Source organism: Oncorhynchus mykiss, chromosome 6 (assembly GCF_013265735.2).
Source record: "Oncorhynchus mykiss isolate Arlee chromosome 6, USDA_OmykA_1.1, whole genome shotgun sequence".
Lineage (NCBI taxonomy): Eukaryota > Metazoa > Chordata > Actinopteri > Salmoniformes > Salmonidae > Oncorhynchus > Oncorhynchus mykiss.
The window spans coordinates 76,708,896-76,723,355 of NC_048570.1; the positions used below are offsets into that span (position 1 = coordinate 76,708,896).

The 14,460-nt window shown below is 43.2% G+C and overlaps 1 protein-coding gene across 6 annotated transcripts in view; it reads right to left on the minus strand.

The window, feature by feature from the left end:
• Window positions 1-14,136, minus strand: part of chd9 (chromodomain helicase DNA binding protein 9) — a 131,309-nt gene extending 117,173 nt beyond the window's left edge. For 4 of the 6 annotated variants that reach the window (XM_021607705.2, XM_036980987.1, XM_036980986.1 and 1 more), the window contains exon 1: window positions 14,052-14,136. The gene's annotated coding sequence lies outside the window, so the exon portion shown is untranslated. Of the gene's footprint in view, window positions 1-13,230; window positions 13,398-13,441; window positions 13,909-14,051 lie in introns of those variants that run through there. The other 2 variants (XM_036980983.1, XM_036980985.1) reach the window with 2 other exon arrangements.
• Window positions 14,137-14,460: the final 324 nt, after the last annotated feature.

Below are 14,460 nucleotides of genomic sequence, written 5' to 3' on the forward strand. Positions count from 1 at the left end.
ATACACAAGATTCATACAGGAAGCATCAAGACTTAACCCTAACATGGTTACTGTGAATCATTAATGTAGCCTTACTCATCTTCATAAATGACAGATGTTATGGAATGGAGGTCCAGCACAACATGGACAGCTATAGCAGTTAGAACTGTGTTTAACAGGAGCACCAGATAGCAGGGGCCAGATCATATCCCATGCCCAGCTCTTGGCTATACTAGAGCTCTGTTCTCATGTGACTAGCAGCCAGCCCAGGAGTAGGAGAGTATTCTTTTCTCTTGCAACACAGACCTACAGCTGAGGGCAGGCTAGGCATGAAAAGAGAACTCCCATCGCTCTGTCACTTAGCAGGGCTCCATTGTAACTGACAATGAGCAGAATGGCCAGGCCTAATTCTCCCAAACAGACAGGAAAATCTGATCACTCAATTAGAGGTAACATCAGACCAGAATCCTACCCGGGCCGCTCAACAAACTGAATGAGTAATCAGGGGTAGGTTAGGTAGCTTATCTGAGCCGCATAGAGTTTTTCCTGCTGCTGATTCTTCGTCTTGTATTAGTTGGGACCAATGATGAACTGTAGAACCTAAGCTATATGATGTACAATACAACCGGTTATAGGCTGTCTATGGTTGAGACTAGGGCTGTCCCACACTAAATAATAGCTTGGTAGACCGAAAGTTGTAATTTTTAAATGTGTATTTTTCCATATATAGACACACCCAATGTATTTTAATACAATCAACTATATATGCATTGAGCTTGTCTGATGCTTTAAGATAAGTTTTTGATTAAATAAGACACAAATGACCCAAGAGGGAGCCAGAGATGAAGATAATCAGAAGAAGAAAAACTTAACCTGACCATCCTCCTCCCGCTCCTACTGGCTTTTGCAGATTCTGCAGCTACTCTCCTGAAGTTGCCGGTAATAGGCTACACGAGTCTGTAATCTTTCTGAAGTGAAATGTCATTTTATCTTACAATTTCTACTGACCTGCATGCCAGTTATGGTTTTTTGATTACAAGATGGTGCCGAGGGAGATGGCCGCCGTTTTACTGTCTCCTAACAAACTGTGCTATTATGTGGGGGGTTTTCATGATATTTGTAAATTATTTTGTACATAATGTTTCTGCAACCGTATTTTACGGCAGAAAAGAGCTTCTGGATATCAGGACAGCGATCACTCACCTCGGATTAGATTAGATTTATTCAACACCAGCACAGGGCAGACATCCCAATTATTCTCAAAAGGAAGCGGCGCAGAGGACAAAGAGCCGGATGCCTCGCCTGGACCCGCAGAAGGCGAGTAGGAAAGCTGCCGTTACCGTCAATATTACTCGCCAACGTGCAATCATTGGACAAAAAAACTAGACGAGGTACTATCACGAATATCCTACCAACGGGACATCAAAAACTGCAATATCCTATGTTTCACAGAATCGTGGCTGAATGAAGACATGGATATTCAGCTAGCGGGATACATGCTGCACCGGCAGGATATAACAACGAGACGAGGGGGGGGTCTGTGCATATTTGTAAACAACAGCTGGTGCACACAATCTAAGGAAGATTTTGCTCGCCTGAAGATAGTATATTGTGATAAATTGCAGGCCTACTTGCCTAGAGAGTTCTCATTCTCAGCTAAACTTTTCGTGGCTGTTTATTTACCACCACAAACAGATGATGGCACTAAGACCGCACTCAGTCAGCTGTATAAGGAAATAAGCAAACAGGAAACCACTCACCCAGAGGCGGCGCTCCTAGTGGCCGGAGACTTTAACTTCTTGAGTGCAGGGGGCAGGATTTTCGTTTTTGGCTAAAAAACATTTGAAACTGCCTATTTCTCAGGTCCAGAAACTAGAATATGCATATAATTGTCAGATTAGGATAGAAAACACTCTAACGTTTCCAAAACTGTCAAAATATTATCTGTGAGTATAACAGAACTGATATTGCAGTCAAAAACCTGAGGAAAATCCAACAAGGAAGTGCTGTTTTTCCTGAAAACTCTCTGTTCCATTGGATGCCTTGCCTCCATTTAAATGGATATCAACCAGATTCCTTTTCCTGTGTTTTCCTCAAGGTGTCAACAGTCTTTAGACATAGTTTCAGGCTTTGATTTTGAAAAATTAGCGAGAAAGATCACTATCAGTGGATAACTGGGTGTTCGCAGAGTTTTGCTTGCTCAACAGAGTGGGGCAGCCATTGTCTCTCCCTCTCCTATTGAAAAGCTACAGTCCCAGTTGATATTTTATTGATTATATATTTTAAAAACAACCTGAGGGTTGATTATAAAAAACATTTTTACATGTTTCTGTGGACATTATGGATACTATTTGGAATTTTCGTCTGCGATGTAGTGACTGCTCGAGCCTGTGGATTTCTGAATATAACGCGCCAAACAAATGGAGGTATTTTGGATATAAAAATAATATTCTTGGAACAAAATAAACATTTATTGTGTAACTGGGAGTCTCGTGAATGCAAACATCTGAAGATCGTCAAAGGTAAGAGATTTAATTTAATGCTTTTCTAACTTTCGTGACCAATCTACTTGGCTGCTAGCTGTTTGTAATATTTTGTCTACTGAGAGAGATGTTCTTACATAAACGCTTGTTATGCTTTCGTCGAAAAGCTGTATTGAAATCTGACACCCCAGGTGGATTAACAACAAGCTAAGCTGTGTTTTGCTATATTGCACTTCTAATTTCATGAAAATTAAATATTTTTAGTAATTTAATTTGAATTTGGCGCGCTGCAATTCAGCGGGTGTTGATGAAAATGATCCCGCTAACGGGATGGGTGCGTCAAGAAGTTGATGTAGGGAAACTTAAATCAATTCAACCAAATCTCTATCAACATGTTAAATGTGCAACCAGAGGGAAAACAATTCTAGATCACCCGTACTCCACACACAGAGACGCAAACAAAGCTCTCCCTCGCCCTCCATTTGGTAAATCCGACCACAACTCTATCCTCCTGATTCCTGCTTACAAGCAAATATTAAAACAGGAAGCACCAGTGACTCGGTCTATAAAAAAATGGTCAGATGAAGCAGATGCTAAACTACAGGACTGTTTTGCTATCACAGACTGGAACATGTTCCGGGATTCTTCCGATAACATTGAGGAATACACCACATCAGTCAATGGCTTTATTAATAAGTGCATTGAGGACGTCGTCCCCACAGTGACTGTGCGTACATTCCCCAAACAGAAGCCATGGATGACAGGCAACATTCGCACTGAGCTAAAGGGTAGAGCTGCGGCTTTCAAGGTGCGGGACTCTAACCCGGAACCTTACAAGAAATCCCACTATGCCCTGCGATGAACCATCAAACAGGCAAAGCGTCAATACAGGGCTAAAATTGAATCATACTACACCGGCCCCAACGCTCGTCGGATGTGGAAGGGCTTGCAAACTATTACAGACTATAAAGGGAAGCACAGCCGCGAGCTGCCCAGTGACACGAGCCTACCAGACGATCTAAATCACTTATATCCTCGCTTCGAGGCAAGCAACACTGAGGCATGCTTGAGAGTATTAGCTGTTCCGGACGACTGTGTGATTACTCTCTCTGTAGCTGATGCGAGTAAGACCTTTAAACAGGTCAACATACACAAGGCTGAGGGGCTAGACAGATTTCCAGGACGTGTGCTCCGGGCTTGTGATGACCAACTGGCAGGTGTCTTCACTGACATTTTCAACATGTCCCTGATTGAGTCTGTAATACCAACATAATTCAAGCAGACTACCATAGTCCCTGTGCCCAAGAACAAAAAGGCAACCTACCTAAATGACTACAGACCCGTAGCACTCATGTCCATAGCCATGAAGTGCTTTGAAAGGCTGGTAATGGCTCACATCAACACCATTATTCCAGAAACCCTAGACCCACTCCAATTTGCATACCGCCCAAACAGATCCACAGATGATGCAATCTCTATTGCACTCCACACTGCCCTTTCCCACCTGGACAAAAGGAACACTATGTGAGAATGCTATTCATTGACTACAGTTCAGCGTTCAACATCATAGTATCCTCAGAGCTCATCACTAAGCTAAGGAACCTGGGACTAAACACCTCCCTCTGCAACTGGATCCTGGACTTCCTGACGGGCCGCCCCCAGGTGGTGAGGGTAGGTAGCAACACATCTGCCACGCTGATCCTCAACACTGGAGCTCCCCAGGGGTGCGTGCTCAGTCCTCTCCTGTACTCCCTGTTCACCCACGACTGCATGGCCAGGCACGACTCCAACACCATCATTAAGTTTGCAGACGACAACAGTGGTAGGCCTAATCACCAACAATGACGAGACAGCCTATAGGGAGGAGGTCAGAGACATGGCCGGGTGGTGCCAGAATAACAACCTATCCCTCAACGTAACCAAGACTAAGGAGATGATTGTGAACTACAGGAAAAGGATCACCGAGCACGTCCCCATTCTCATCGACGGGGCTGTAGTGGAGCAGGTTGAGAGCTTCAAATTCCTTGGTGTCCACATCAACGACAAACTAGAATGGTCAAAACACACCAAGACAGTCGTGAAGAGGGCACAACAAAGCCTATTCCCCCTCAGGAAACTAAAATGATTTGGCATGGGTCCTGAGATCCTCAAAAGGTTCTCCAGCTGCAACATCGAGAGCATCCTAACCGGTTGCATCACTGCCTGGTACGGCAATTGCTCGGCCTCTGACCGCAAGGCACTTCAGAGGCTAGTGCGTATGGCCCAGTACATCACTGGGGCAAAGCTGCCTGCCATCCTGGACCTCTACACCATTCGGTGTCAGAGGAAGGCCCTAACAATTGTCAAAGACCCCAGCCACCCCAGTCATAGACTGTTCTCTCTAATACCGCATGGCAAGCGGTACCAGAGTGCCAAGTCTAGGTCAAAATGGCTTCTCAACAGTTTTTACCCCCAAGGCATAAGACTCCTGAACAGGTAACCGAATGGTTACCTGGATATTTGCATTGTGTGCCACCCCCCCAACCCCTCTTTTACGCTGCCACTACTCTCTGTTTATCTTATATGGATAGTCACTTTAACTATTCATTCAAGTACATACTACCTCAATTGGCCCGACCAACCAGTGCTCCCGCACATTGGCTATAGGGGCTATCTGCATTGTGTCCCTCCACCCGCCAACCCCTCTTTTTACGCTACTGCTACTCTCTGTTCATCATATATGCATAGTCACTTTAACGATACCTACATGTACATACTACCTCAATAAGCCTGACTAACCGGTGTCTGTATATAGCCTTGCTACTCTTATTTTCAAATGTATTTTTTTTTACTGTTGTTTTATTTCTTTACTTACCTACACACACACACACACACACCTTTTTTCGCACTATTGGTTAGATCCTGTAAGTAAGCATTTCTTCCCACCAAGATGGCGTAGCAGTGAAGACATGTTTGTTTGTCCTCTCGTGTACTTTTGAATTTTTCGTATTTTTTGTATATATAATTCAATTTATTTTCAATCTCTTTTCGATTTTTATTTCAATTATACCTTCCGGTAACCTGCCTCACCCAATGTGATACGGAATCGATATTATTTAAAATTTTAGAACACATTCAAGAACCTCCAGAAGCTAACCAGCTAATTAGCTACAAGCTATTTAAGTCATTGTTAGCCACTGCTAGCGGCTTTTACCTTTTGCACAGATACCAGCCCTGTTTTTAGTCTGGATAATACTCGCTAGTCTACCAGTATCAGACTGTCTCTCCACAACAACGCCGGATTCCTACCGTAATCCCTGGACCACTACTTCTGATCTTCACAGTTAGCTTGCAGCTAGCTAGCTCACAGCTTGCAGCTAGCTAGCGCATAGTACCCAGTACCGAAGCTATCCCTGAGGCACACCTCCCGGCCTACTCAGCTGTTCACCCGAACTCCACTCATACACAGCTAGAGCCCAATACTCCACCGAATCCTTGCTGTAAACTCTGGACCTTGGCACCGGATCACCGCTGCTACTGATTGGATATAGTGGCTAATGCCACTGCCACGAAGCTAGCACCAGTTAGCCGTGAGCCAGGCACATCTCCCGGCTAGCAAACTAAATTCCCCCTGGACACTATGATCACTTGGCTACATAGCTGATGCCTGCTGGACTGTCCATTAATCACGGTAATCCATTCTGTTTTTTTTTTTTTTAATCTGTCGGCCCCAGCCGCGAACTCAGGCTCTGTGTGTAGTTAATCCGACCCTCTCTGCCTAGTCATCGCCATTTTACCTGCTGTTGTTGTGTTAGCTGATTAGCTGTTGTTGTCTCACCTGTTGTTTTAGCTAGCTCTCCCAATCAACACCTGCGATTACTTTGCCTCGCTGTATGTCTCTCTCAAATGTCAATATGCCTTGTATACTGTTGTTCAGATTAGTTATCATTGTTTTAGTTTACAATGGAGCCCCTAGTTCCACTCTTCATACCTCTGATACCTCCTTTGTCCCACCTCCCACACATGCGGTGACCTCACCCATTACAACCAGCATGTCCAGAGATACAACCTCTCATATCATCACCCAGTGCCTGGCCTTACCTCCGCTGTCCCCATACCCCTGTCTGCGCATTATGCCCTGAATATACTTTACCACACCCAGAAATCTGCTCCTTTTATTCTTTGTCCCCAACGCTCTAGGCGACCAGTTTTGATAGCCTTTAGCCGCACCCTCATACTACTCCTCCTCTGTTCCGCGGGTGATGTGGAGGTAAACCCAGGCCATGCATGTCCCCAGGCACCCTCATTTGTTGACTTCTGTGATTGAAAAAGCCTTGGTTTCATGCATGTCAACATCAAAAGCCTCCTCCCTAAGTTTCTTTTACTCACTACTTTAGCACACTCTGCCAACCCTGATGTCCTTGCTGTGTCTGAATCCTGGCTTAGGAAGGCCACCAAAAATTCTCAGATTTCCATACCCAACTATAACATTTTCTGTCAAGATAGAACTGACAAAGGGGGAGGAGTTGCAGTCTACTGCAGAGATAGCCTGCAAAGTAATGTCATACTTTCCAGGTCCAGGTCCAGGCCAGCTTTTTCAAGCAGAAATTTGCATCCTGTAGCTCGTACTCCAAAAAGTTCTGGGACAATGTAAAGTCCATGGAAAACAAGGGCACCTCCTCCCAGCTGCCCACTGCACTGAGGCTAAGTAACACGGTCACCACCGATAAATCCATGATAATCGAAAACTTCAACAAGCATTTCTCAACGTCTGGCCATGCCTTCCTCCTGGCTACTCCAACCTCGGCCAACAGCTCCGCCCCCCCCTCCCCCCGCAGCTACTCGCCCCCAGCCTCCCCAGCTTCTCCTTTACCCAAATTACAGATCTATATCCATCCTGCCCTGCCTATATCTAAGGTCTTCGAAAGCCAAGTCAACAAACAGATCACTGACCATCTCGAATCCCACCGTACCTTCTCCGCTGTGCAATCTGGTTTCCGAGCCGGTCACGGGTGCACCTCAGCCACGCTCAAGGTACTAAACGATATCATAACCACCATCAAAAAAAGACAGTACTGTGCAGCCGTCTTCATCGACCTGGCCAAGGCTTTCGACTCTGTCAATCACCATATTCTTATCGGCAGACTCAGTAGCCTCGGTTTTTCGAATGACAGCCTTGCCTGGTTCACCAACTACTTTGCAGACAGAGTTCAGTGTGTCAAATCGGAGGGCATGTTGTCCGGTCCTCTGGCAGTCTCTATGGGGGTGCCACAGGGTTCAATTCTCGGGCCGACTCTTTTCTCTGTGTATATCAATGATGTTGCTCTTGCTGCGGGCGATTCCCTGATCCACCTCTACGCAGACAACACCATTCTGTATACTTCTGGCCCTTCCTTGGACTGTGCTATCTAACCTCCAAACGAGCTTCAATGCCATACAGCACTCCTTCCGTGGCCTCCAACTGCTCTTAAACGCTAGTAAAACCAAATGCATGCTTTTCAACTGTTCGCTGCCTGCACCCGCACGCCCGACAAGCATCACCACCCTGGATGGTTCCGACCTAGAATAGGTGGACATCTATAAGTACCTAGGTGTCTGGCTAGACTGTAAACTCTCCTTCCAGACTCATATCAAACATCTCCAATCCAAAATAAAATCTAAAATCGGCTTTCTATTTCGCAACAAAGCCTCCTTCACTCACGCCGCCAAACTTACCCTAGCAAAACTGACTATCCTACCGATCCTCGACTTTGGCGATGTCATCTACAAAATAGCTTCCAATACTCTACTCAGCAAACTGGATGCAGTTTATCACAGTGCCATCCGTTTTGTTACTAAAGCACCTTATACCGCCCACCACTGTGACCTGTATGCTCTAGTCGGCTGGCCCTCGCTACATATTCGTCGCCAGACCCACTGGCACCAGGTCATCTACAAGTCCATGCTAGGTAAAGCTCCGCCTTATCTCAGTTCACTGGTCACGATGGCAACACCCACCCGTAGCACGCGCTCCAGCAGGTGTATCTCACTGATCATCCCTAAAGCCAACACCTCATTCGGCCGCCATTCCTTCCAGTTCTCTGCTGCCTGTGACTGGAACGAATTGCAAAAATCGTTGAAGTTGGAGACTTTTATCTCCCTCACCAACTTTAAACATCTGCTATCTGAGCAGCTAACCGATCACTGCAGCTGTACATAGTCCATCGCAAATAGCACACCCAATTTACCTACCTCATCCCCATACTGTTTTTATTTATTTACTTTTCTGCTCTTTTGCACACCAGTATCTCTACCTACACATGACCATCTGATCATTTATAACTCCAGTGTTAATCTGCTAAATTGTAATTATTTGCCTACCTCCTCATGCCTTTTGCACAGAATGTATATAGACAATTTTTTTCTACTGTGTAATTGACTTGTTTACTCCATGTTTACTCTGTGTTGTTGTCTGTTCACACTGCTATGCTTTATCTTGGCCAGGTCGCAGTTGTAAATGAGACCTTGTTCTCAACTAGCCTACCTGGTTAAATAAAGGTGAAATAAAATGTTTTTTTTTTTTTTAATTCACTGTAAAGTTGTATTCAGCGCATGTGACAAATACACTTTGATTTGATCAAATACAAGTAACAATGGAGGTCAAGGCATGGTTGGATACTGTAGGCTAAATGCTTTAGGCATAAAGAGAGACAACAGGTTAGAGAATAAATGTAGCTGTCAGTCAGACCTGTCTGCCTGCTCAAGCGAATTAGATAACTTGTGACAATGTACAACGCTAACAGATGAGGCTAGCAGGCTGCTTATAACTTTAGTTTTGGGCAACAGGGTTTGGTAGCTGGCCAGCTACTTATTTCAATAGGAGAACAACAAGGATTCCTTAATCATTGTTAAGAATATTGAAAATGACTGCAGTTTCTACTGGTCATTGTTTTCAGGCTGGTTAGATTGGTGCTAGCTAGGTACCAAGCTAAAGCTAGCTAGCTAACCCAGAAGTTGCTAATAACTTCTGTATCTAAGAAACAGTTGAAGTCTAAAGTTTACAAACGCCTTAGCCAAATACATTTAAACTCAGTTTTTCACATTTCCAGCCATTTAATCCATGTACAAATTACCTGTCTACGGTCAGTTAGGATCACCACTTTATTTTAAGAATTTGAAATGTCAGAATAATAGTAGAGAAATATTTATTTCAGCTTTTATTTCTTTCATCACATTCCCAGTGGGTCAGAAGTTTACATACACTCAATTAGTATTTGGTAGCATTGCCTTTAAAATGTTTAACTTGGGTCAAACGTTTTGGGTAGCCTTCCACAAACTTCCCACAATAAGTTGGGTGAATTTTGGTCCATTCCTCCTGACAGAGCTGGTGTAACTGACTTCAATATATCCACAATTTTCCTACCTCATGATGCCATCTATTTTGTGAAGTGCACCAGTCCCTCCTGCAGCAAAGCATCCCCACAACAAGACACTGCCACCCTCGTGCTTCATGGTTGCGATGGTGTTCTTCGCCTTGCAAGCATCCCCCTTTTTCCTCCATACATAACGAGGGTCATTATGGCCAAACAGTTCTATTTTTGTTTCATCAGATCCCAGAGGACATTTCTCCAAAAAGTACGATCTTTGTCCCCATGTGCACTTGCGAACCATAGTCTGGCTTGTTTATGGCGGTTTTGGAGCAGTGGCTTCTTCCTTGCTGAGTGGCCTCTCAGGTTATGTCGATATAGGACTCGTTTTACTGTGGATATAGATACTTTTGTACCCGTTTCCTCCAGCATCTTCACATGGTCCTTTGCTGTTGTTCTGGGATTGATTTGCACTTTTCGCACCAAATACGTTCATCTCTAGGAGACAGAGCGGTATGGCGGCAGCGTGGTCCCATGGTGTTTATACTTGAGTACTGTTGTTTGTACAGATGAACGTGGTACCTTCAGGCGTTTGGAAATTGCTCCCAAGGATGAACCGAGACTTGTGGAGTTCTACAATTTTTCTTCTGAGGTTTTGGCCGATTTCTTTTGATTTTCCCATGATGTCAAGCAAAGAGGCACTGAGTTTGAAGGTAGGCCTTGAAATACATCCACAGGTACACCTCCAATTGACTGAAATTATGTCAATTAGCCTATCAGAAGCTTCTAAAGCCATGACATAATTTTCTGGAATTTTCCAAGCTGTTTAAAGGCACAGTCAACTTAGTGTAAGTAAACTTCTGACCCACTAGAATTGTGATACAGTGAATTAATCTGTCTGTAAACAATTGTTGGAAAAATTACTTGTGTCATTCACGAAGTAGATGTCCTCACCGACTTGCCAAAACTATAGTTTGTTTGTGGAGTGGTTGAAAAACTAGTTTTAATGACTCCAAACTAAGTGTATGTAAACTTCCGACTTCCACTGTATTTGCAAACATTTTTGATCCTGCTCGTTTGATTCTGATCTAATTTCAAATGCTCACACAGATATTTTCTCATTCGGTCAAACAAATAATGCCTTATTACCAATGCAGTATTGTACAGCTTTGACAGTAATGGTGGCGCTTGGCTTGCACGTGCAAATTCAGCACACACAACATTCTATAATAGAATTGTTTTATTTGACGTGTCAAATTAAAATCTTATGACGCAAAAACCCAAACGGCGATCCATAATTTATTCACATTGCTTTACAAAATTGTTTTGCTTATTGTGTATATTACATGTTTTATTTGATGACTTTTTTATTTTACTCCAAGTCATCATCTCATCTCTATAGAGCTGCAACCTATGCTGTCTGACAAAATCACTATTTTGTAGTTTTTCAAAGTAAATAAGACATACTTTATGACTGCTGAACACCAACTATCAATCATTTTGATCATGTATTTTCAGGTAGAGATACTGCACAAAGCAACAGCTGCTCTCTATATCACCTCACGATTGTGCATTCTTCTGTCTACAGTAGCTGGCGTGAAAGAAACACAGACCGGACTAGTAGATGCACAATGGATTATGGTCACTGTAGTTAATTACCACATTTTATGCACTAAACTATGTAGAATATTGGCCTGTTGGAAACAACAACTCCCTACTACATTGAACAGTTCAGGCTAGAACTGATTTATCTCTAGAGAAACTGCAATGTGCGCATTAATCTCACCGAAGAATATTTTTTTTTTAAATGCAATGAACCAACGTCTGTCAATCAGTTATTTTGCTTAATCGCTCAGCACTACCATTAGGTGTAGCTTTAGCAGAGATGCCAACAACCGTAAATTCCGGTTTTCAGGGGAAATGGAAGAGAGAGTCTGTGACACGACTTCCCTTCAATTAACAAGGAGACAATCGATCTTAACTCTTCCTCCACATTTACTAGATTGATTGAACAGTGCAGAAGGGAACATCGAGACATTTATTTTATTTTTATTCTCATCAAGACCAGAATCTTCAGGATCTAGTTTGAATTTTTTTTTTATTGCATGTAGTAGGTAGGCTATGACTTTGCTTATAAATGCTAGGTTTGTGAAGCATCTCTGTAGTTCTTATGAAGACTTTATGCTGTCTAGAAAGTCTTTATAAATTGACGTTGAACCCAGATCTGCAGTGAAACCAGCTCTAGTTAATCTCTGGAGTTAAGTTTTAGCTACAGTGAAACCCACTTTAAAATGTAAAACATAATTCATAGCCAAATCGAATGTCGACTATTTGTTTGGCTGGTTTATCTGTAGGCTCTACCCTCAAAGTATTGGGTAATAACCGGTTCACCAATAACAAAAGACCCCCACCTGAATCAACTTTTCTTTTGTTAAAAAAGCATAATTGGACAATGGAGATTAATTAACTCTCCAAGAAAACTGATCAAGGCCATTCCTCTAAGTTTCTTCCTAAATGTTGGCCTTTCTATGGAGTTTTTCATAGCCACTGTGCTTCTACACCTGCATTGCTTGCCGTTTGGGGTTTTAGGCTGGGTTTCTGTACAGCACTTTGAGATATCAGCTGATGTAAGAAGGGCTATATAAATACATTTGATTTGATTCCAGAGCACATTCAACAGGTCCCATCACAGTCAGTGCAATATAAATGCATTTGTGTTTGTGCTGCGCTTCCTGCTTACATTTAGTCTCCAGCTGGTCACACATTGGTTGAATCAACGTTGTTTACACGTCATTTCAATTAAATTACGTTGAACCAACGTGGAATAGACGTTGAATTGAAGTCTGTGCCCAGTGGGCTAGCTACCTCTGCAAGCTGCTTGCTTCTTTGTTTACCATGAGTCTATGCCTCATTGCCTCAAGTAGCATGATATCGCCAACCCACTATACACAACAAACAAATAGGCGTTGTCAATTTCAGAGTCCTGGTGACTTATCTAAGCACCCTAAACAAAAAAAATACAGATAACAAGTGCAGCCACAACAACAACGAAATAGAGACAGAAACAATGTAGCATCAAACTGTCCAAACTCACAAACCCGTCGTCTGTCGACGATCCAACTCCATGGATTCAGGAATCAAAATATTATTTGCACAACACTACATCTACGTGCAACGGACATCCATGATGATCATCAATCGGCTTTAATCAACTGTCTGCTGATTACACTAGTTTGTAATGACGCGTAATAGGAATAATCCCAAGAATTTCGGTATTATTACGAAGTAAGAAAGGTTAATAAGTATCGTATTGCATTGTTGAATTTTACTTTAGAATAGGTTCTAGAATCCCTCAATTAACCACACCTGGTTTGTGTGGCACAGCGAGAATCTGTAACAATGAACCCATGGTAGAAAGAAGCCAGTCTGTAATGGCCACTAACCTCAGCATCCTCTGAGTGCAGCTATGGCTCGTGGCTATCTGAGCATCGAATCTTCACAATAGCCTTGCTGCACCTCCTAGTAAAAGGCTGCTTGGCACTCGATGTGTTTCCCTGTCACAACAGGTAGCTAGCTACCTAGTTAGAGAAATTAGCTGAATCTTAACTTTCTGAATCTGAAAGACAGGTGCCAAGCCTTAGGGATTTTTCCCACCATCTGTTCTTCTCGAGACTCGAATCGTACACGTGTCTTTCATCCACTTGTCTTTCATCCAAGCCCCTCTCCTCTCGACTTCAGTGGTGTCGTGACGCCTCTGATGAGTAGGAGAGGAGGGATGGGGGTCGACAGTCATTCATTAGGAACAATACAATAGATTGACCACAGACAATCAAACCAGCTGTTGATGGACCCGATCGAGTTTCGTTGAGACTCCCGATTTATATCACTTTACCTTCTACCACATTCATGGTTAACGATGCTGAGCTGGCTCGAGGCTCGTACCCTCACACCGGGTCGCTGTCAGTTCAGGACCACCATAACGAAGCGCCGTCAATAACTTTAGTAACACGAGCGCAATATTTCGAACTCTGAGAAACCACTATGGAAATGGTATAACTTACAACGTTCCGCGAGCCATTTGATTGATATTGTAGCTAGTTGGGCGCTTTTCAGACCGGGATTCCCACTGCTAAGGTAACGTTAGTGACACAGCTGAGCGTCACTGTCTCTCAGTCATTAGAATTACAGTTTGCTCCCAGAGTTAAAAGCTCTGTGTGGAGCCAATACTTTCTATTTATGACGAGAAAATTATTTTATTACTTACCGAAGTGAAGCAAAATCCGTTGACTGAAAATTATAAGAGCGAAGTTAACTAGTTGACCACAGCGGTTCTACTGCTGCTGGCGTGACGAATCGATGATGACATAATTTGCATATCAGTTACTTGCTCTCTGATTGGACAGTTGAGGACTCGTTCAATTTTTATCATCTCAGATTACATTTGGAGCCGGTTCCACATGGACAAAATGTCATATTCAAATTTGTCACAATAACTCATCATATGTAAAATAAAATAAGAAATATTAGACTAAATTGGTTATAAAGGCATGACACACAAGATGGCCGCGGTAGGGTTGAAGCCAATCCGCGGAGGTTTTACTTTGATTACACAAACCTGTAGCCTCCCGGATAGTAATGTTGACTCTGAAGGGCGAGATAGTGAGAAAAAAAAC